This window comes from Haliotis rufescens, unplaced genomic scaffold (assembly GCF_023055435.1).
Source record: "Haliotis rufescens isolate VD_foot unplaced genomic scaffold, xgHalRufe1.0.p SCAF_18, whole genome shotgun sequence".
Lineage (NCBI taxonomy): Eukaryota > Metazoa > Mollusca > Gastropoda > Lepetellida > Haliotidae > Haliotis > Haliotis rufescens.
In genome coordinates, this window is record NW_025963868.1 from 21,238,825 (window position 1) to 21,264,890 (window position 26,066).

General features: G+C 41.2%; 1 protein-coding gene across 1 annotated transcript in view; it reads right to left on the bottom strand.

Annotated features, from left to right (window-relative positions):
• The window catches only part of LOC124148004 (D(2) dopamine receptor-like), a 375,182-nt gene that overhangs the window by 223,647 nt on the left and 125,469 nt on the right, over positions 1–26,066 (bottom strand). Inside the window, exon 2 of the mRNA XM_046518924.2 lies at positions 14,644–14,820. The gene's annotated coding sequence lies outside the window, so the exon portion shown is untranslated. The remainder of the gene's footprint in view (positions 1–14,643; positions 14,821–26,066) is intronic.

Here is a 26,066-nt window from a genome sequence, read left to right on the forward strand (position 1 = left end):
TATATGCTTACTCCTTCATCAGGTGAATAAATGCTATGAAGCAGAGAACATATATATGTACCTGTAAGAACAACAAAAGTAATTAAGATGACAAAGGTGGAAACTTAACAAGGGAAGCCAACAGTTAACTGGCACTGACAGGTGATGGACGATGGACAAATGGAAGCCAACACTTAACAGTTAATTGGCGCTGATAGGTGATAGCGTTTGATATTTTTCAACACAGAGCAGCCAACATGACCGTTTGTTAAATTGATGGCTTCAAACACTAACTTCAAACGATAACAATGGAATGCACGCGCAGAACGACCTCTAATGGTATAAGGATATACAGAATCTGCCAACATTATCACCTGAAGAGAGTGAATGGGCATCAATATGACTCGGATGCGGGCTGCCCATAGCCATTCAACTTTAGGCTATGCGCGCATCACTGTCATCAGATTGATGACTCGTCTACACCAAACTGGCAGTACCAGGGACAGGTCCATGATCCACTACCTTCGGGTATTACACCCCAGGACCAGATTCTTGACGGTGACGTCATCAGGAGCTACCAACCGATGTAGTCCAGGCAGCAGGACAGTGTCTCGGAGACAGAGACTGCATGGTATTCGGGCGTAGACAGTTCCGTGTGAGTGAGTAGCCCCAAGACGCCAACATCCACAGCAGAAATTGAGCTTCGCATGTGCCGTAGGTCAGTGGCAGAACAGGAACTGCCAAAGAATTATCTTTTCTGATGAGAGTCGGTTCCAACTGATGGGAGAATTAGTGTACATCGCCGAAGAGGGGAACGAGAGTTGTGTTGTCGAGCCTAATGGTGTGGGCAACGTCATGTTGCGGCGGGGGATGGGGGCATCCATGGTGACGTCATGACAGATCTAGTCGTGGCCAATGCCATTCCGAGTGCCCAATCTGACTGTCCAACGCTATATCGACGAGGTGTTTGCCATGTTGTTTCTGCTGCCGAACCAACCCACCCTGCTCTAACAAGGCCACGCCAGAACCACACACGCGTAAGGATTACTACCAACGCCAACTACGTCTACCCCATGACGCCAGAGCCGTGAAGAATAGGGGCGAAATAGGTCTTCAGCAACCCTTGCTTGTCGTAACAAACAAACAAACAAACAATCTTGACGCCAAGATCTCCCAACATGTGTGTGTGTGTTTGTGTTTGGTTGTTTGTTGTTTAACGCCGCAATCAGCAATATTCCAGTTCCACGACGGCGGTCTGTAAATAATCGAGTCTTGACCAGACAATCCAGTGGTTGATGTCATGAGCATCGGTTCACGCAATTGGGATGCGATGACATGCATCAAAAAGGCCGCGAGCCTGACCACCCGATCCCGTTAGTCGTCTCTTGCCGCAAGCATGGGTTGCTGAAGACCAATACTAACCCGGTTATTCACGGGGCCCTCCCGACATGTCCCCAATAGAGCGTCGGTTGGACTTTCTGTGTCCCCGCAACAGAGAACGCCAGGTTCCTCCAATCCAAAGACAAAGTCTTGCTCAGGCACTGGTTGAGGAATGGTGCCGGGTTCAAGGCCCCTTCCAGAGACGACTGACGCTCTCAGTTCGGCATCGAGTCATAGCAAGGCTACGTGCCAGTGGAGGATATACGTGTTATTGGCTGATCTGTCTGATCCCAGCTTATTGTGCATGAGCACACTGACTACTTGCCCGAATACAGATGAACGGATTGAAATAATACTGTCCCGAACAACAAATACAACGAATTCGCATTGACTCGAAACTCAATTTTGCGATATATCTTCGATTTATCTTTATTGTTCCTTATCGCTAACCGTGCACCATGGCCATGCATGGATTATCTGCATTTCATCTACACAAAACCGGAAAGTGGGGTAGCCAAGTGGTTAATGCATTCGCTCGTCACTCCGGAGGCCCTGGTTCGATTCCCCACATGGATACAAGGTGTTTAATCTACTTTCTGATCTCCCCTGCCGTGAAATTCCTGGATTAGAAAGTGGCGTTAAACAATATTCACTTGGTACTTAAAACCTGTCGAGACGACATTTAAGGCAAGTCTGTCAGCATAAGATTCTTGTATTTTTAAAATAGATACCTTTATTGTGTAATAAAAACATCATGGGCTATATGTAGTCTACCTTTTCTGCACAATGGATTTATATCGACACATAAACTCGAACTACTGATAACTCGATTCGAGTTGATGGTGCACGAGGCACACAGTTAACGAGGTTTGATGTGGGTTTTTTTTGCAGAAGAAAAAATGGGTATTCGGCAAGAGTGAGTTCGGTTTTACGCCACTTTTTGCAATGTTCCAGAAATATCATATCAGATTTGTGTGTTTTGTTTGTTTGTTGTTTAACGCCTCATTCAGCAGTATTCCAGCTGTATGACAGCGGTCTGTAAATAATCGAGTTTGGATCAGACAATCCAGTGATTGACATCATGAGAATCGATCTGCGCAAATGGGATACGATGACATGCATCAACCAAGTCAGCGAGCCTGACCTCCCGATCCCGTTAGTCGCCTGTTACGGTAAGAATAGATTGCTAAAGATCTATTCTAACCCGGATCTTAACACCAGGAAAGTAGCTTAACACGTTGTACACATGTGAGGCATGGAACCTAGGCATTCTACGTGAAGGGCGAACGTTTTAACAAAAGGCTATAACCAATTTATCTATCAATCGTCACGTCTTCACCAGGGATTCGCTCTCTCTTGCAGCCGTCATAATTGTCGTGTGAATTAATACGCCTACAGCACCCGATAAGTTCAGACTGACCCAAGGCAAAAAGATGGAATTAACCTGTTTTGATTCCTTTTTCTTTTACTTTCGCGGTGGGTTGTCACTGCCAACGTCTCTACGATTTACGTCAGCACCAAGGCTCGATGTTATCAATACTGACATTTGTAAGAACTTTCGCGCTTCGCTGCGTCGCCATTACGGGGTTCTTATCCAACGAAGTTCTATGTCAATAGCCTCATCCTTTTTTCGTCTTTGAATCGAACGTTTTTGTGCTGATGTGAATCTACTAGAAGTAACCAGTCTTTATAATCATCTTAAATCTTTGATAAAAAAAGAGTAAAGATGAATTATTCAAAACTCAATGTTTTTGTGAGATTTTTCAATGTTTTGAAACTGACTGTCTCATCCTTGGAGTACAAAAAGAACGTTTCTGTTTAACCAGTTCTATCTCGAGATCAGGCAAAAGTACAGATATCGCCAGGATATGTCGAATTGTACGGTCCGTAATTTAGTTTTTAGTTGATCACTTTGACAAAATTTGCATGCCCAAGATTGTTTACCACTTTTTCAAGCCTTGTCCTTTTGAAACCGTTCTCGCTTATCTCAAAACGGCGTGTAGAATACCGTTTTTATTTTTTATCTTTTCTTAAGTGAGATTGTTTCGGTTCGCAAAGCAGAAAAGATAGCTTCATTGAAATACTCAAAAGCCCTCAAGCCTCAAATTAAAAAACTAAACGAGCAGCCATAACTATCGGCAATGATTACAGAACCATCTCTGCACCTGCACATCCGGGCACTTGGGACGATCTCTGCACGTGAAGCACGGGCTAGCTGTCACACTTGACGTGTCAGACAGAACGAACAAATTTAGCCCTTTCTCTCAAACAGCCCGCTGGATGCCTGTACGAAATCTGCCATACTTCTGTTCAAGCAGTTATTCAGTCGTATATGCCCGTAGAAGGTTCCATATATCTTATAAAATTATTTGAAAGCTGTAAAAAAAATACTTAAATCTGTAAGCTATTCATCGGGGTGTCGGGGGCAAGTTGTCAGAGGCGTGGACTTCATTCTGCAGAGTTGCGTCCCTTAGACGTCTTGAAGTGTGTGAGTGAGTATGGTTTTACGCCACTATATTCCAGCAATATCACGGCGGGGGACACCAGAAATTGGCTTCACACATTGTATCCATGTTGGGAATCGAACCCGGGCCTTCGGCGTGAGGAGCGAATGCTTTAACCTATAGGCTACCCGACCGCCTTGACGAGTTCGAAACCTATGATCCTGGTATTGAACCCCGGGTCACCTGATTATGTTTCTAGGCTTGTCAGTACTATACACGTGTTCGTGGGCTTCACTGAGTGGTAACGTATAAGATATTCCTCCCAAATTCCAACATGTGACATGACGTCAATACCATTTACAGCGGCGTTTATTCTCACTGTCTCACTCACTCATTCATTCAGTCATTATTCACTCACTCAAGGAACCTACCATATACCCCCACGAACCCATGAGACCACCGAAATCATACCACGGTGTATTGGATGTATCTGCAATATCAACGGACCGAAGAATCAAGAAACTACTAAAAAAATCCGGCATTCACATCAATATTTCTTGCAGTCGTGAAAACTAATTTGTATTCACATCTAGACCGGTATGTTATGTCGAAAACGCCCATTCTCGTGTTTAGAACTTGCCATGCCTCGTTTGTTAAATGAGCTTGCGTCACTATTGGAGACGCGGTTACGTCACAAGCGACGATTTGTAAAGGAGTAGCGATGAGTCTACACTATTAAGGATCTCCTCACAACTGGTCGATGAACCTGTACAATATTGATCCCGACTTGAAATTACACGATCAGGGCTGACGTGATTTACTGGAAATTCCGTAATGTGAGTGAATGGTGTTTTACATCGCGGGTCGAAATACTTAAACACTTGTCAGTAATAATGGACTCTACGTCATGCAAACCAGTGGTTGACAGTATGAGCAAATTCCCATCGTTTTGACTTCACACCTGTGATCAATTGTGATCATAAATATGGTCTCACCTGATCCATCATTCGTGATAATTCATAATCTACAATTCACGGTTACACTATAACCGCAAAGACCCTTAATACACACCATCGTTAAAGCAGTAGTGTTAAATTATCGGGGCGGTCGGGTTGGTTAAAGCGTTCTCTCCTCACGCTGAAGGCCCGGGTTCGATTCCCGACAAGGGTACAATGTGTTAAGCCCATTTCTGGTGTCCCGCGCCGTGATACTGCAGGAATGTTGCTAAAGGCGGCGTAAACGCATACTCACTCACTCATTCACTCCTGTTAAACTATCATCCAGGAAGTCAACAGTTGTCACATTCCAATCACGAACCAGACACGAAGTGATATTTGAAACTGTAATGAGGATACAATGATACATATTATATTCACTCTAATATATTTTTTAGACACTTCAAACAAATAAAAATAACAAATAAACCCGCCTACACACAATGAGGTTAGGTGAAATGAGGTTCAAGATAATTGCACTTATATAGCTACGTGCTGCTTGTACGAGTGCAGACTAATGTCGTTTTCTGTGGATGTCTTAACATGGATAACCGACTCAGATACGTTATATTTACCCCGAGCAGACCAGTCCTTGTTGTTTTTTTCAGGCAGGGCAACAACAAGTACAATCTTTCAAAGTCTTTTGGTATGACGTGTCCGGGGATCAATCCATCGACCTTCCGTTCTCTACGGCAGACACTCTACCACAAGAATACGGAGGGGGTCGCCAGACAAACAGGTTACTATTGCGGTGTCCACTGCTTGCTAAAGAGTTCGTTTTTTACTGATCCTAAATACACGCAGTCACGAGACGTTGGACTTTGCTTGAAACAGATTAAGAGGTAGTTTTACGCATATTATATTTTCTCCATTAAAAAATGCACTTCATCAATGCCATTATTACTGCAGGGTGCATATCACATCCTCGTTATTTAGGCGTATTATATCTCAATTATATTGTCATAAATTCTCCTACCCGTGAAGATACGGGTTAGAAAAGCTGTTCACAAAGCATGATGCCGTAAAAGACGACTGTGCTTGTCGTAAGAGGCGATTAACGGGATCGGGTTGTCAGGCTCGCTTGGTTGATGGATGTAACCGTATCCCAACTGCGTAGATCGATGCTCATGAGTCATTCACTGCATTGTTTGACTCGATTATTTACAGAGCGCCGTCATAAAGCTGCAATAGTGCTGAGTGCGGCGTAAAACAACAATCAACATCAACATCATGACTTCTCTGTGGACCCATTCGCAACCTTATTTTCGTTTTCCGTCTGAGGCGTATGACACGACACTGAAATTGCTGTTGTATCACATACGAACGGAGGTTGAGAAGTTCTGAGCTTCACTACAAAGGATGTATAGTACATGCTAAACAGTTTGCATGTGTAAAGTACAAGACTGACCGTACGTACAAGCTGCAGTTGAACCAAATTCCCTACCAAGTGGAATACGTCTGCAGACATGAATGTGACTAGGTATTCTCCGTGATGAAAAATTGGCTTCCGCGCTGTCATCATCACGTATCGCCAACTGACAGAGCCAACTCCGGCAGGGATAATTAGGGGATGATGCTCCTTCCTTTGCCACCGTTAAAAGGTGGGCAGTGGAGTTCAGACGGTAGAGAGTGAGTGAGTTGGGTTTAACGCCGCTTTAAACAGTATTCCAGTTATATCGCGGTGTGTCAGCTTAATGTGGGAGGAAAGCCCGAAGTGATGCAGGTCTCGGTGAAACCCACGAGCACGGGTATGGTGCTGACAAACCTAGAAACCACAATCGGAGGTTTCTGGCGTGCACAAGGGACGCAACTCTTCACAGCGAATCGCGGCGCCTGAGACAACTGGGCCACCCGTGCCCCCGACGGAGGCGAGAGCCAAGGATCATCAAAGGTCAGGAAAACCCTCAATGACCACCACCAAGGAAAATGTTGACAAAATACGTTATGTGATTACGGAGAATAGTCGATCCACCGCACGTCATATAACCAATATGGCGGCATATCTCATGAGAAAGTTTAGAACATGTGAGGAATGAACTGTGTTCTGTCGTCAAATATACAAGGAAGGTGAGCTCCAGAACCTACGTTTTACGGTGCGTTTGTTGTTGTACCTGTGTGTACATGAGCAGAAGCTGCAGTCTATTTGCTTTCTTAAGCTTCCATTTTTCAAATTACATCCCACCTTGCCATGTTTATGTTATTTAACCAGATTATATTGGCGGCTATTTTCATTCTCCATTGAAATAAACTAGCAAGAAACTTTTAGGAGTTTCTCTTTTAATACAACAAGAATAAGAAAAGTCACGAAAGAGCAAACAGGGTCTGTGGTGTTAAGTGATTAGTCAGATGTATTTCTGATTAGTCGGTGCAGCGATATCCCCTGATCATCATAAAAAAACTTTATCGATCTTCAATCATCTGTAATTTTCTATGATTAATTACTTTTTCCTTTGAAAGCTATGATGACGTTTCAGCACCACATCCGTGCTCGTGGGTTTCACCAAAGTGGGAAATGTCTAAGACTTGCATCACTTTGACCTTTTCCCCCACATGTGTTTGGCACACTTGAATACTGTTCAAAGCGGCGTTAAAACCAACTCACTCACTCACTCTCCTCCAAAGGGGTTCGCGTTACAAGAATTCTCCCATACCGTTCAACTCTGCCTTTTGTGGCTCATAACAGTTAGTCCAAGTGAGCTAATGCACTCTGAACAGGAATAATAAACTCAGTCGTTTCAAATAAATCAGCGAGGTCAACCGTAGCGAGTTGAGCTTGTTAAACAAGTCAGTCCAATAAAGCCCAACATTAACTTGCACGGAGTTGCGATGCGGGGCCTGCACAAACAAAGCACTAATGCATGTTACTGCTCAAACGCAAACACAATATGCGCTTACGCTTCAACAGATCTCTTCTTGAGGAGTTGATCCTTTTACACCGGGGGTGCATTTATGAGGGGATTTCGTCATTAAAAGACAGGCGTTTCCCCTCGCTTGCTTGTTTTGTGAATACAAGATCAATACGTTATTTTAGCACTCGTCAGCTGATGACCGACCAGGCATTCAAATAAGCACCACATGCCTGGTATTGGCCCCTTACCGGAGGCAATCCATACTCTATTTACATATTATGTACTTGACCTTTGTGAAAAGTCGAGGAGAATAGATTTATAGATATATAGGTCATTTAAGCATGACGCGGAAGATGCTGTAGGTATTTGATAACGAAACACGCATCCGCGCGGTACCAGAATGGATGGTCTATCAGATATGCTTACTTAGGGCGTGAATGTGAATCAATATGGCCCATACCAAGCATGTTTGATAGGGATTGTGGTAAATTGATGAACTTTGCAATGGCATCTTTATATACGATACATTCTCAGGCCGTTATTGAACCCCCCTGAAGCCCTGACTGTGAATTATTGAATCTGTTTACATGGATTAGTTTAGTATTTTCTATAGTGTACTTATTGGTGCCACCAATTACTAATCACTTGTCACAACAAAGGCGACGGAGGCTGCTACTTAGGGTAGGTGGACGACGGATGAGATTCGCTTATCTTAAATCCAATACCTCCCAGGCAGCAAGGTCAGTAAACAATGGTGGATGTCGAGTGTAAGCTATACTTAGTGACATCACATGAGGGAAGCTAGCTGGAAGCTGATTACACCTGGCGTTATTCCGTGATGGTGGTCGTGATGAACAACGTGATGATGGATGTGATGAACAACGTGATGATGGATGTGATGAACAACGTAATGATGGATGTGATGAACAACGAGCCTGTGGATGTGATGACCAACGTGAAGGTGGATGTGATGACCGACGTGGTGATGAGTGTGATGACCGACGTGATGGTGGATGTGATGAACAACGTGAAGGTGGATGTGATGACCGACGTGGTGATGAGTGTGATGACCGACGTGATGGTGGATGTGATGAACAACGTGAAGGTGGATGTGATGACCGACGTGGTGATGAGTGTGATGACCGACGTGATGGTGGATGTGATGAGCAACGTGATGATGGATGTGATAAACAACGAGCCTGTGGATGTGATGACCATCGTGAAGGTGAATGTGATGACAGACGTGGTAATGAATGTGATGACAGACGTGGTGATGAATGTGATGACAGACGTGGTGATGAATGTGATGACCGACGTGGTAATGAATGTGATGACCGACGTGGTGATGAATGTGATGACAGACGTGATGAGGAATGTGACAACAGACGCGGTGTTGAATGTGATGACAGACGTGGTAATAGAAAGTGACGACAGACGTGGTGATTAATGTGATGACAGACGTGGTAATGAATATGATGACAGACGTGGTGATGAATGTGATGAAAGACGTGATGATGAATGTGATGACAGACGTGGTGATGAATGTGATGACATACGTGATGATGAATGTGATGACAGACGTTGTGATGAATGTGATGACAGACGTGGTGATGAATGTGATGACAGACGTGGTGATGAATGTGATGATCGACGTGGTGATGAATGTGATGGCAGACGTGATAATGAATGTGATGACCGACGTGGTGTTGAATGTGATGACCGACGTGGTAATGAATGTGATGACAGACGTGTTGATGAATGTGATGAACGACGTGGTAATGAATGTGATGACCGACATGGTAATGAATGTGATGACAGACGTGGTAATGAATGTGATGACAGACGTGGTGATGAATGTGATGACCGACGTGGTAATGAATGTGATGACAGACGTGGTAATAAATGTGATGACAGACGTGGTGATGGATGTGATGACAGACGTGATGATGAATGTGATAACATACGTGGTGATGAATGTGATGACAGACGTGGTGATGAATGTGATGATAGACGTGATGATGAATGTGACGACAGACGCGGTGTTGAATGTGATGACAGAAGTGGTAATGGAAGTGACGACAGACGTGGTGATGAATGTGATGATATACGTGGTGATGAATGTGATGACAGACGTGGTGATGAATGTGATGACAGACGTGGTGATGAATGTGATGACAGGCGTGGTGATGAATGTGACGACAGACATGGTGATGAATGTGATGACAGACGTGATGATGAATGTGACGACAGACGTGGTGATGAATGTGATGACCGACTTGGTAATGAATGTGATGACCGACGTGGTAATGAATGTGATGACAGACATGGTGATGAATGTGATAACAGACATTGTGATGAATGTGATGACAGACGTGATGATGAATGTGATGACCGACGTTATAATGAATGTGACAACAAACGTGGTGATGAGTATGATGACAGACGTGAAGGTGGATGTGATGACCGACGTGATGACGAATGTGATGACAGACGTGGTGATGAATGTGAGGCAGACGTGTTGATGACCGACGTGATGATGAATTCGATGACAGAAGTGGTGATGAGTGTGATGACAGACGTATTGATGAATGTGATGACAGACGTGGTGATGAGTGTGATGACCGACGTGGTGATGAATGTGATGACAGAAGTGGTGATGAGTGTGATGACCGACGTGAAGGTGAATGTGATGATATACGTGATGATGAATGTGATGACATATGTGATGATGAATGTGATGACAGACGTGGTGATGAGTGTGATGACCGACGTGGTCATGAATGTGATGACAGACGTGGTGATGAATGTGATGACAGACGTATTGATGAATGTGATGATAGACGAGGTGATGAATGTAATGACCGACGTGGTGATGAATGTGATGACAGACGTGATGATGAATGTGATGACCGACGTGGTGATGACAGACGTGATGATGAATGTGATGACAGAAGTGGTGATGGTTGTGATGACAGACGTATTGATGAATGTGATGACAGATGTGGTGATGAATGTGATGACCGACATTGTGATGAATGTGATGACAGAAGTAGTGATGGGTGTGATGACCGACGTGGTGATGAATGTGATGACATACAGTTTGTACGTGATGATGAATGAGATGACAGACGTGGGGATGAATGTGATGACCGACGTGGTGATGAATGTGATGACAGACATGATGATGAATTTGATGACCGACGTGGTGATGAGTGTGATGACAGACGTATTGATGAATGTGATGACAGACGTGGTGATGAATGTGATGACCGACGTATTGATGAATGTGATGACAGAAGTGGTGAGGAGTGTGATGACCGACGTGGTGATGAATGTGATGACCGACGTGGTGATGAATGTGATGACAGACGCGGTGTTGAATGTAATGACAGAAGTGGTAATGAAAGTGACGACAGACGTGGTGATGAATGTGATGACAGACCTGGTAATGAAAGTGATGACAGACGTGGTGATGAATGTGACGACAGACGTGGGGATGAATGTGATGACATACGTGGTGATGAATGTGATGACAGACGTGATGGTGAGTGTGATGACAGACGTGGTGATGAATGTGATGACAGACGTGGTGATGAGTGTGATGACAGACGTATTGATGAATGTGATGACAGACGTGGTGATGAATGTGATGACAGACGTATTGATGAATGTGGTGACAGAAGTGGTGAGGAGTGTGATGACCGACGTGGTGATGAATGTGATGACAGACGTGGTGATGATTGTGATGACAGACGCGGTGTTGAATATAATGACAGAAGTGGTAATGAAAGTGACGACAGACGTGGTGATTAATGTGATGACAGACCTGGTAATGAAAGTGATGACAGACTTGGTGATGAATGTGACGACAGACGTGGGGATGAATGTGATGACATACGTGGTGATGAATGTGATGACATACGTGATGATGAGTGTGATGACAGACGTGGTGATGAATGTGATGACAGACGTGGTGATGAATGTGACGACAGACGTGGTGATGAATGTTATGACAGACGTTGTGATGAATGTGATGACAGACGTGGTGATGAATGTGACGACAGACGTGGGGATGAATGTGATGACATACGTGGTGATGAATGTGATGACAGACGTGATGATGAGCGTGATGACAGACGTGGTGATGAATGTGATGACAGACGTGGTGATGAATGTGATGACAGACGTGGTGATGAATGTGATGACAGACGTGGTGATGAATGTGACGACAGACGTGGTGATGAATGTTATGACAGACGTTGTGATGAATGTGATGACAGACGTGGTGATGAGTGTGACGAGAGACGTGGTGATGAATGTGACGACAGACGTGGTGATGAATGTGATGACAATGGGGAGTATACAACGATATGACTATTGCATATGGTTAGTCGTGCGAGGGTATGATGATATTATCGCAAAAATTAGCGAGCGATTGTAAAGTAACATAATACACTGGCATTGTTAACGAAGGATTATGTTTACGGTGTAATCAAACGCACACATTACGCTAAAATGCATACGTGTTAGCTACCATGAGTATTCATTATTCAATTACTCTTATTTCCTGAGGGACGGTCGGGTATCCCATTTCTGGTGTGCCCCGCCGTGATGTTGCTGGAATATTGCTTAAAACTGCGTAAAACCATACTCACACACTATTATTTCCTGAACATACTTATGACACGTACTTGTATAACATTGGTATCTTGGACATGTTCAGCATTTGTACCCCGTTATTACAATGTCAGACGTATTTATAACAGTTGGAACGTCTTATATATATGGATATAATTTATTCATTTATCATTTAAAACTGGCTCCCACATGAAATTGCATCACAATGCTTTGCAGACCATTGTGACGTCACAATAAAATGACACCATTAATGGTTCTGCTACTCAAGCTGTTAGCAGTACGTTTTACATTTAAGACACTGCTTATTACTGTCCACAAACTGAAAAAGTTGGAAGAATGATGGATGATAAATAAAATATCACCCTCGTGTCTTTTTATATCAAATATATCAACACTCGTTGATATATCTAATATCAAAAGACACTCGGGTGAGATTTTTATACATACATATATATGTATGACATTTGTGACCTGTTATAACACGGACATGTATTAAATAATTATGTAAGTGTTATCAAATGCAAATTATAACATTTGTACTGCCTTATAACATGTTTATACGTAACGTATGTACTGTGTTTATAAAATGCACAAATTGAATATTTGTTCCGCATTTTAACACTTACAATTTCATCGTGTAAAACCATGCACTTTATTTAACAGATGTACAGTATAACAAGCTGGTATATAACATGTGTAACGTAACATGTAAATATATATAACATACTATCGGGACTGCAACGGAGATAACACTTTGTTTGTTAAAGGCGGTTTTATGTGACGTCATTGCAACAATTGTTTGTTGTTTGACGCCGCAGTCAGCAATATCCCAGGTTTATGGCGGGCGTTTGTAAATAATCGCGTTAGATCAGACTATCCAGTGATTGACATCATAAACATCGCGCCATGTAATTGGGATATGATGACATACATCAACCACGTGCACCCGATCCATAAATTCGCCTCTTACGACAAGCAAAGTTTGCTGGAGACCTGACGTCTCAGTCGGGATTCCCAAGGGCTTCTTGCTCTGTTTATACGAAGAATAAACTGCTTAATAATTATTGTAACTATCATGCTTGTTTTGCCTAATCTGCCTTTTCTTTGAGTTTCGAACCCGAACCCGAACACGACACTACAATCTGTATCCAGCCCCACGAACACAACTCTGTTACACGAGCTTGCATCACAAACAGATTTAGTTGTGAACTCTCGATTCATTATTAGTAACTATACAAAAATGAGTATGTTGTCAGGTACATGTGTATGATTTTTTTGATTTTTTTACAAAGAGATGCGACTCAATGGTATCTGAACCTGGGAACCAATGTCCTGACCCCGAATTCCCACCAATGATATATGTTTTGGTTGTGTTTGTTTGTTTGTTTGTTGTTTACGCCGCACTCAGCCTAAGTCCAGCTGTATGACGGCGGTCTGTAAATAATTGAGTTTGGACCAGACAATCCAGTGATTGACATCATGAACATCGATCTACGTAATTGTGATATGATGACATGCATCAACCAAGTCAGCGAGCCTGATCACCCGATCCCGTTAGTCGCCTCTTTCGACAAGCACAGTCGCTTCTTACTTGTGTGTTGTTGAAGACCTATTCTAACCCGGATCTTCACGGGTTTTGTGATTTATGTTGACACAATGATATGGTGTCGACAAATTCCTAAACCAACTCGTCAAGCTAGAATGTGTTCCGCCAATAATTCATAATCTGTGCAAGATGCTCTTTGTTGCTTTTTAACTACCATCCTCAGCACCAGAACAAAACAGTGTCGGATTAAAGGGAACCACTAATTATACATGAAGCTTATACATGTGTTAAATGTGTGAAGAGCCAGTCTTCAAACGCTTGGAACTCATATATACCGGCCGGCCACCCTACATATTCATGGGAGATTATGTCGCCTATAAAAAGTAATAGGCTCCACGCATGCCAAACATTTATGTCCAACAGCTGTCGATAGATCAAGTCGAACATACTCTTAAAACGCATTCTCCGGGTATCGTAAACCCAACATTGCGTAGTGCGTTCAGTGTCGAGAGATGAAGTCTCTACACACCAGTACGTGCCGGCTTTCTGGAATGAAAAAGTGTTCACTCTAAGTTCGCATGTGAACTGATTTGGGGGTAATAATTTAGCAGAGTGGGTATAACTGTGAAAGATGATGTGTAGGTGTGTGAGTGTGTGTGAGTGTGTGTGTGTGTGTGTGTGTGTGTGTGTGTGTGTGTGCGTGCGTGCGTGCGTGCGTGCGTGCGTGCGTGCGTGCGCGCGAGTGGAAATGACATCGTAAATAAATGTCTCACATCCTAAATTGGTACAGAAAGAACGAAAGGCGTACTCACCATCAACGACTCTCCCAACGCGCAAATACAATCGTAATCACTTCGCTTGTACAAGATCAGTCGGATGCAGGTCGACAGTGGTTCCTGAGCTGACGTTTTCCCGCCAAAACTGATGTCGTCTGTTCAATGTTAACAATCAGACGACATCCCAACACGCACGCACCTCCTCCGAGAAAACTGTAAATGATCAAGATGAACAACTATTAGTTCCACTCCTCACCTAGTTTGTTTAATCGATGGAACTTAGAAGCAATGACTACCGAGCAACGTCTTCCCTGCTGCTGGCGAGAGAAACTGCCCGCCTCTTGTGCACGTGCCGTAATGTTTACCATGAATGCCTCTCGCCACCTTAGGGGGTCAAGCCGAGGGTTATTAGGACACTAGGAAAGAAGATAACACGATATTGAATTCTAGCGAGTGCAGATTTAGAGGGTTGATAGTTATTACGTCTGTTGACATGAGAGGATTCACAGAGTGGGTTTCCGTTTGACAGGGGCTCTGGAGACGCAAAGACCAGAATTATATAGAAATGACGCCAGGGCGAAGAGCATCCGTCACGCTAGGAACACAAACGGTGACGGCTATTTCTGGTCCGCGTGGACACCCAATTCCATTGAATATTCTGAAGCATGGTTCTCAGACAATCACTTCAGTGATTTTCGTAAAAAATACAAATATGGATTCAAACGTGAGGTATCTTTGTAAATGTCACTGTATCAGAAAACGTCGTGTAATCGGGAAAGCTAATGTGCTGCAAATCATAAATATAGATTCAACTGCCATTTTAAAACACATGATATTCAACACATCCCACTGGGAACACATAAAGGTCAGATTTATTCAGTGTTATGTCAACTCTGCGAATTCCATTTTTCTATTTGTAATTCATGTTCATTTAATGGAAGGGTCTGTTTTATACAATATTCAAGTATTTGAAAGGTAAGCGGATCTCTGTCAGGGGAAAATGCCCATTCTCAAAGATATAAAAAACCCATCTCACATAAACTCAACATACCATAAAAACCGCGTTAATACGGGCAGTTCCTGCTGAGGGATTAAAGTATTTATAGGTTAACGAATTACAGGAACTTATTAGTGCACAATTTCATGTATACGCACCAACACTAAGCGATGCAGACAAACCAAGAATCTGGTATTTCAACCTACGATCAGCGGATCCTGTCAGAAAAAGGGAGGCAATCCTGCATAACATTTGCAAAAGCTTAGATGTCTGGGTCTCCCGTTACTATGCAAGGAATGCTTGATTATGACTAAACCTACGTAAATACGTTGCTGTTTAATGATAATTTATAATGGGAGGGAGTAAGTGAGTGAGTCTGGTTTTACGGCGCTTTTAGCAATATTCCAGAAATATCACAGCAGGGAACACCAGAAATGAGCTTCACACAAATAGGGAATCGAACCCGGGTGCTCGGCGTGACGAGCGAACGCTTTAAACACCAGGCTACCCCCACCGCCTTGAGCACATGCAGCATGTCACCAGTTCACGTGTAACCAATCGTGACCCCTTGTGTTCCATCAAAACTTCGCTAACGTTATGTTATGGGATTCCCATTTTATTGAATATTTGATTAAAGTCAATTCTGTATTTGCAAAACGTGTACTTCAGACAGTAAGTGACATAAAAACCTTCTTGTGTATCGCTTTTAGCAACATTCCACAAATCCCCCATGCGCTACAAGCGTTAACACCTTGTGTCCATGTGGGGAAACAATCCGGGTGTTTGAAAGAATTCGAAGTGGCAAGTGAACTATTTTACCAGCAGGATTCAGAGCCGCCCCACATATACATTAACCTCTGCTTGAAGAAAGAGAACAAGAATTATCCTTATATTTTAGGAAAATATTCAAAGCTATCAAGCAAAAAAAACAATAATAATGATGGTAACGATGATGATGGTGATGATTAGGATGATGATGATGATTTCCATAATCATGAACAATCTCTGCGAAGAACAGAGTCCGTGGCACGACTCAGGCTTCATCATGAGCTTGTGTTTACGAATCTCCAAAACCAATCACTTTGAAAAAAATGACATTGATGAGATGCACAGCTAACTATCTCTCAGATGGAGTATCGCCCACAACGTCACTACTGGAAAGAGGCCAGAATTCGAAACAGAATTAGGTGTAGAGTGAAAAAATTAATTTGAGATACATTGCGTCTCGTATGTCACCCTGAGAGCACGTCAGATGGTGAACAATGAGGCACAAAAACGTTTTATTGTTATAACAGAGCTTTAAAACGTATTACGAGGCGGTATAAACGGGCGAATTTCATGGTCAACGCTATGGGGGGTTACGCTTAATGTTAGTCTCATTACAACAACAGCTGTGAAGCACTTGTGGAGGTCGGGGGCATGTATGGGTGTCATTGATTTCTTAGTCAGGGGATTTTTTTCATCCAAATATATTTCATTTTGGTCACTGGAGCAACGGCCTTGTTTTGATAAATTATATTTTTAGTCGACGCCAAATGAATGTCCGTATATTGCTCAGGCATTATTCGTTTTTTGTATCATTAATCACCTTTGAAACACAAAAGGTCAGGGGCAAGGTTCTGGACAGAAACATTGTGGTTGAGCCATGCGGTTTTGTATGATTTTGTCTGTCTTGCTATAAAAGTGATTCGCCTGTTTTACATATAGAAGGTATCAGCGATCTAATGATCAATGCGAATGGTTCAAACACAACCTTGTATCCTAATTATTGTTACCGTCGATGTTTGTAAACACCTTCTTGTAGTCTTACCATTATTGCCTATGCTTCTTAACATCCTGTTGTATTCTAATCTTTGTTGCCAATGTGTGTAAGCATCCTCTTTTAGTCTAATCATAATTGCCAATGTTTGTAAACATCCTCTTTTAGTCTAATCATTTTTGCCAATGTTTGTAAACATCTTCTTTTATTCTTATCTTTGTTGCCAATGTTTGTAAACATCTTCTTTTAATCTAATCTTTGTTGCCAATGTTTGTAAACATCTTCTTTTAGTCTGATCTTTCTTGCAAATGTGTTTAAACATCATCTTGTAGTCTCATCATAATTGCCAATGTTTGTAAACATCATCTTTTAATCTAATCATAATTCCCAATGTTTGTAAACATCCTCTTTAGTCTAATCATAATTGCCAAAGTTTGTAAACATCCTCTTTTAGTCTAATCGTTGTTGCCAATGTTTGTAAACATCCTCTTTGGGTCTAATCATAATTGCCAATGTTTGTAAACATTCTCTTTTAGTCTAATCATAATTGCCAATGTTTGTAAACATCCTCTTTTGGTCTAATCATAATTGCCAATGTTTGTAAACATCCTCTTTTGGTCTAATCATAATTGCCAATGTTTGTAAACATCCTCTTTTAGTCTAATCATAATTGCAAATGTTTGTAAACATCTTCTTTTATTCTAATCATAATTGCCAATGTTTGTAAACATCTTCTTTTATTCTTATCTTTGTTGCCAATGTTTGTAAACATCTTCTTTTAATCTAATCTTTGTTGCCAATGTTTGTAAACATCTTCTTTTAGTCTGATCTTTCTTGCAAATGTGTTTAAACATCATCTTGTAGTCTCATCATAATTGCCAATGTTTGTAAACATCATCTTTTAGTCTAATCATAATTCCCAATGTTTGTAAACATCCTCTTTAGTCTAATCATAATTGCCAATGTTTGTAAACATCCTCTTTTAGTCTAATCGTTGTTGCCAATGTTTGTAAACAGCCTCTTTGGGTCTAATCATAATTGCCAATGTTTGTAAACATTCTCTTTTAGTCTAATCATAATTGCCAATGTTTGTAAACATCCTCTTTTGGTCTAATCATAATTGCCAATGTTTGTAAACATCCTCTTTTGGTCTAATCATAATTGCCAATGTTTGTAAACATCCTCTTTTAGTCTAATCATAATTGCAAATGTTTGTAAACATCTTCTTTTATTCTAATCATAATTGCAAATGTTTGTAAACATCTTCTTTTAATCTTATCTTTGTTGCCAATGTTTGTAAACATCTTCTTTTAATCTAATCTTTGTTGCCAATGTTTGTAAACATCTTCTTTTAGTCTGATCTTTCTTGCAAATGTGTTTAAACATCATCTTGTAGTCTCATCACAATTGCCAATGTTTGTAAACATCATCTTTTAGTCTAATCATAATTCCCAATGTTTGTAAACATCCTCTTTAGTCTAATAATCATTGCCAAAGTTTGTAAACATCCTCTTTTAGTCTAATCGTTGTTGCCAATGTTTGTAAACATCCTCTTTGGGTCTAATCATAATTGCCAATGTTTGTAAACATTCTCTTTTAGTCTAATCATAATTGCCAATGTTTGTAAACATCCTCTTTTGGTCTAATCATAATTGCCAATGTTTGTAAACATCCTCTTTTGGTCTAATCATAATTGCCAATGTTTGTAAACATCCTCTTTTAGTCTAATCATAATTGCAAATGTTTGTAAACATCTTCTTTTATTCTAATCATAATTGCCAATGTTTGTAAACAGCCTCTTTTAGTCTAATCATTGTTGCCAATGTTTGTAAACATCCTCTTTTGGTCTAATCATAATTGCCAATGTTTGTAAACATCCTCTTTTAGTCTAATCATAATTGCCAATGTTTGTAAACATCCTCTTTCACACCCTCTAACCGAGGGAGCCTCCCCAACATGGGACGTGTTTTGCTAAACACTGTTTATAATATCACAACGCAGAAAGCATTTATGTATATTCGACAAATACCTAACAGGGTCTGTTTTATTCCATTTAGTCTTTTTTCGTCCTTCATAACGCTGTACTATTTGTTTTCTGTACACTACTATCTATATTCTTCTTGTTACTTATGTCCAGCGGTTTGACGTAAATCAAATCTATCTCAGTATGTTGTATCCAATGCGCCCACGAGCAAACGTTCCAGTCCTGCTGCTGTTATTGAATGCACGGAATAAGCAGATCTGTGGGTTCTATTGTCGGGTCGTGATTATGATTCTTAAGTTTGTTGAGATGCATTGTGAAATGCTGATTGAGCATGTGCTGTTTGTTTGTTGTTTAACGCCGCACTCTGCAATAGTTCAGCTATATGACGGCTGTCCGTAAATAATCCAATCTGACCCAGACAATCCAGAGATTGACGTCATGAGCATCCATCTACGCAATTGGGATACGATGACATGCATCAAACAAGTCAGCGAGTCTGACCACCCGATCCCGTTAGTGGCCTTTTTATAAGCATGGGTTGCTGAAGACCAATTCTATCCCGGATCTTCACAGGAGGACCACGTGCACTACACCCGTATACCAGTGACTGTTGTTGGTGATGCATGTCACAGCAAAAGCTGTAGCAATATTCCAGACAAAATAATGATAGCACCCATACCTGGAATCAAACACCAAGTCACCATCCACATGGACATGCCACCCCAAAGTTGCACCAACCACTCCATCCAAATTGAATCCATTCAACCTTTTCCAATCCCCTCAAAGGAAGGATAGATAGCATAGCCCCCTCTGAGCTAAGATTGTGACTTGAATTGATTCAACTTGAATTCATCGAGTTAATTAGTATTGGAATATGTAATATGTCACTGTATGGCACCCACGACATGGATCAACGTTGCCATCTGGTCAGTCCTGTACTAATATTTAATCTTGGAATTTATCTGTTTTTTAAACAGTTTTTCAAGATACATTCTGTGTATTAACAATTACGTTAAGAGCATTTCGAATTTAAAGCATATCACATTCCTCTTGGCCATGATCAAATTTGACGTGCATCAGAAGTAGATGCGACATGGCTGCTTTCTGAGCCCGTTTCTTTTTATATGATGTTCAGATTAGAACAAAATTCACAGCACATTGGGAATTGCTGGTGTAGGGACATTCGTGCAACGCAACGTCGCTCAAATAATGAAATTCGATTTGAATCGGAGGATATTGTGTTATTACGTTACGAATTGACGAATCAGGCGAGCGGGGGATATTTGCAGCTCGACTCCGTTTCCCCGCTAACAAGTTCCAATCACATTACAGGTAGCGGAAACTTGGACAAGTGCAATGTCGGCCAATCACGCCATCATTGTACCGCTTGAGTCCTAATGTTGAAACTCGGGGCTTGTGACCACCAGGGTATAAATCAAATTTGTCAGAAATTCAAGCGGCAGCTTTTCTAAAACACATGTACTCAAATTTGAGAAACTGCATTTGGGTCTGCTGGTTAGGGTTATTGGATAATATAAGAATGGAAACACCGTCTTTTTTGGTATAGTTTACGGGGTCATAAGTTCACTATTATTTACCGCTCTGTTGTGTCTGAGACCTGCATATCTTCGGGCTTTCCCCTCACATTGAGCTAACACGCAGTGATTGCATTGCCAGAGAAAACAGACTGTGTTTTATGCGACGGTTCCGCCGTTGCGGACGAATTTCATAATATTTTCCGCTATGAAAGATTTCATTATTATAGATTATTGTAAATATCACAAAAATATTTAAATTTTCCAAACATATTTACATTTAAACGCCTATATTGTACTTTTAATCTTAAAGAAATAACATGTTTTGTCCAAATTTATCAGCAACATATTCAATAAGTTACAAACTCACACATTAAACTCACACATTATGTCAGCCATTCTTATGTCATGAAAATTAGTAATAATGTTCTATTTTGCTCTTGCACCATCTGTGGTGGTCTTTATGGGGAAATACAAGTATTAAGATTTAACTGGATATCTGTTCAAGCGGCGTTAAACACGACTCACTCTCTCTGAGATGATTTTATTATTTTGATTTTTTGGTTGTCATTTGTTTCATGTCAAATTTAAATCCAGCTGATAATGAAAACGGAAGGATAAGAACATTGTGATGGATCTGACACCTGTCGACAGTTGCTGCGATGTAATCAGTGTGGGTACAAAAAAGAATCTATGTACTATGTACATGCGTAGGGGCTATATGAGATAACCTATATATCTAGCGTTGGTGAAATTTTAGTCTCGGTCAATCAAAGAGTGTGAGCAGGGATACACGACGTCTATGTACCCACAGTTTGCATGTTATTGACCTAATGAGCCAAATCAATTGGATCTCAGCGACGAGAACCGAGGTGTTCCGAATGGCACTTATTAACAGCGAGAAGCACCGGATGTATAACGAAGATAGCATGACCCGCGTGGCCCCGGATACTTATCTCACCCACAATAAATTGGGTATCGAATCTCACGGGGGGGGGGGGGGGGGGGGGGGGGATGTGACTGGCCGCTCAGGATATAGGGGATACTGGTAGAGAGAATGGGGAGTTTTATTACTGCCAGATATAAAGGTCTAGTTTTATTAAGTGATTAACCATTTAATATTCTCAAAGTGCGGTACCGTGTTTGTATGTGGTGGGGGAGATGGCGGGCGGGGTCGGGTTGGGATGTGCGTTATAAATAGAATATATTGCGGACTTTTGTTAGCGAAAGAATATTTTCGGTGACTGCTTCAAAGGTATATATTTCACCTCACGGTATGTTTTTTTTTATAACGCTTCGGGCATATCTGGCGATCAATTTTGAATCAAAATTATCTTTTTCCAGCATATTCTTATATTATGTTTTTTTGTCATATGTATCTAATGCTCGTGGGTTCAAATTCCAGGTTTAAAGGATTATGTCTGCCAGCAGCATCCCCGTGCTCGTGGGTTTCACCAAAGTGGTAAACGTCTAATCTAGACCTGCTAAATACGTGTATGTCCCATTCAACGAACAGACCGCGATATAACCGAAACGCGATGTCCCACCAAACTCACCCACTGACATAAGGCGTTTGATTTCGTGTAAAAGAAAGATAGCTTATCCATGGAACTCTGGGAGAGAGAGAGAGAGAGAGAGAGAGAGGGAGAGAGAGAGAATGAGAGACGGAGAGAGGGGGTGGGGTGGGGTGGGGTGGTACAACAAACATTTTTTTAATTAGAGTCGTATCGGAATTACCCAGGTGAATCCCATGAGATAGGTCAAAGTACTAGTTTCTAGTATGCAGTCACGGAGGTAATACCAAATAATCTCAAATATGTATTTGGAACTTGGAGAAACGTTCTGGCATACTTCGGCCAACTTAAATATGTGCGTGGACTTTGTTTAACTCTTTGTCCCATTTCTCTCCCAGGGTCTGCTCTGTCCGCAGATACCTTGAATTACAAGGGTTTACTGACTGACAGTTAAAAATCCTCAAATTTGTTATATATTTTCATGAATTAAAACGGCTATGACGTCAATATTTTGGTGGTTTTGAAATAGTTTAACTGTCGCATGCACATTTCCAAGAGCTTTCTATATATCCATACCACATGGTATGGTTTCCAAAAGGGGTCAACTGACCAGCCCCTAGTACATTAGGGTCGAAAATTAGGTTTGAATCCGGCTCAGGGCGTACAGAGGCTAGAAATGAGAGATGTGACAGATGCGTGACATGATGTGCGAAGGTTCAGCTTCCCTGGAGCGATGCTTGAGTGTTATTGAATGACCACAACCTTGACAGGAATTTGGGTCGCGGTGATGAATGAAGTTATTGTAATATATTGGGGCTGATCTGGATTTATCTTTGGTAAACTATACTTAAAACTATTTCTGAACCAATTACATACACAGCGCTTTCTAAACACATTACGGGAAATGTCTGTTACCATAGAAACTTAAATTTGATAACAGATATTAGACCTGTGGTAATACAAATATATGGCGTTAAGGGAACTCCGAATCACTTTATCCCGAAATGTTCCATATGAAATTTCGAAAAGAATTAAAATGTATTTTGTTCCCACATGGTTTAACCACATCCACTTCACGTCTGTAGCAATAACCGGAAACATGGGACTAACATCGGTGCAGCCGACACGCTTAACTCAAAGATTTTAAAACATAAAAAATATAAAAGCTATCATTTACTAAATAGACATTCAAGCCAGTTCATGAATATTCGTTTCCTTAAGAAACGAGTTACTTAAAACAAAACTGCTGAGGTGCAATTCACAAATATTCATGATCATATTACAAAGTTTTGCAAGTCAGATTTTATTTCCCAATCCGCCATATGCTGATGAGATAAAAACGCCTCTATCACACAGCATGCGAATACTGTAATTTCAAACTCAACGCCATTTGTCTATCGAGTAAAATAAACATGTAGATTAAACTCATCAATAACATTAAACGAAATAGATTCTCTCGCTCTAATGAAATGTTTGACAACGTAGACGTATAGACTGGCGATTCAACTTGTTCTTGTCGCGAACATTATTCATTTTATTAGACTTGACAATTCGGTTATTCTCCCAACTTCTAAATGCCTATCAAAGACTTCGGATATGACTGTTGTGGAAATGCCTCTTACATAAGGCCTCTAGGGTGTAATGACACTGTAATAGACAGGCGTCTGTCTGGTGATATATTGGTTATTAGCTTGACACATGTTACAGACGAGAGATGTGGTGATATTATGAATCATTTTTTGACGCGGAGACCATTAGCGGCTGGGCCTACCATAGGTTATTTTTTGTAGAAACCGAGCTTGTCACTTACGGCTTAGAAACATATGCTGATCTAAATATACACAGACAAGGTCTAAAAATCATGTATTTCTTGTATACGTAATCAATACTTTGACACCATGCTGCTGAATAAGCGCGGGTTCGCATCGCTTGTATCAATATCCCAGCAATGGGTCGGTAGTGGACAGCGGAAACTGGTTTCACACATCGTCCCCGTGTGGGGCTTCAAACCCATATAGGTCTTCCGCGTGACGATTTAAAGGAGGACATGGAGCGATAACGAATTGCAGACCAAAAGTGACATGTGACATTATGGATTTCGGTTTTGCACGAGACATGGTTGTGACTCATACAAACATCCTGTTTGTTTATCGTGTCTCGCAAAAAATGGTTTGTGCATGGAAAAAGCATGATAGCAAATAGAATATTGGAAGCCTCAAAAGGCACTTGGAATGAGCGTATGATGGCTTTGTTTATGCAACAAGCTCCACCGAAAGGAACATAATAAAACGGTTTTTTTTATAATCAAAGAAGAACTCTACATCAATGATGACCTTCTTTGAATTTGTTTTATTGACTAGGATTAAAATGTTTTTATTTCAAATTCACATTTGTCAAATTGTGAGTCGGTAGTCAATTATGATAATAAACAAGTTTCACAATTTATTTCGAATAGGCCATATTTCACCTTTTACATCAGTATCGATGTCACGTGACCAATAACAGTACTGTACTTAACACGGCCATCTTTATCAGTCTATATCTCACATATAGGTACTGTTATTATCACTTATGTCACTCTCGACATCATCTAAATGAGAAGTGGGCGTTGGGTAGCTTAGTGGTTAAAACGTTCGCTCGTCACGCCGAAGTCCCGGGTTCGACTTTCCACATGGATACAATGTGTGAAGCCCATTTCTGCATATCTCCCGCCGTGATATTGTCGGAATGTTGATAAAGCGGCTTAGAACAATACTCACTCACTACACGTGTAGTATTCATTATATAGTGTATATTAGTTATGTGTTGCTTAACCTTTATCACCACCGACATCATCGACACATCGCACTCAGTATTATATGAGGTATATTATTTAGAGTATTTCCCAGCTGTATGACGAGTGAGTGAGTGACATGGGTTCTACGCCTCCTTTTGCAATATTCCACCAATATCACGAAGATGGAAACCATGTACCAGCAGTGGTCTCTACGGACACATTGTACCCATGTCGGACAGCTTCAGAGAGAGCGGAAGGACGAACGAAAATACAAAAACTTAAAATAAAAAAATGACCTTTAGTCGAGACTGCTAAAATGTTGTCTGTAAACTGATATATGTACCAGCATTATTCACAATTTGAATTCTGAGAATGGTCAAAAGTACACGTACTTTTAAACTCAAGACACCGTCACTGTGCCATTTTCGTAGAGCACGGTAATTACATCGGTGTTAAAAAGATTAAAAAGCATGAGCAGAGTTACTTCCCTTTTTTAATATTCTTCGAAGATGCATCGAGGTTTTTTTTACGAAACGGGAAATTCGTTTCGTTTTTGTCCATAGCAGGATGATGTATCTTTAGACAGGGGAACGGTGGGATATAAAAAAATACTCTAAGACTTATATTTCTTTAGCGGGACGGTATTTTTGGACAGGAAGGAGATGAGACGCACAACATATAGATGACCTAACTCTTGGCGCATCTCATGGCTCCCAATATCGCTCTTCCACTGTTTGTATGTAAATCAGGTCCAGTATGTCGGCAAATATATTTCTATAAAAGAAAACGAGTATGGCATTCCTCTTGTGTCCCCAGTGTTTGCAATTGTCCCCCCAGAAAGTTACATTACAAGATGCGTCAATGCAAATGTAAACACTTTTTGCATGTGTTGCC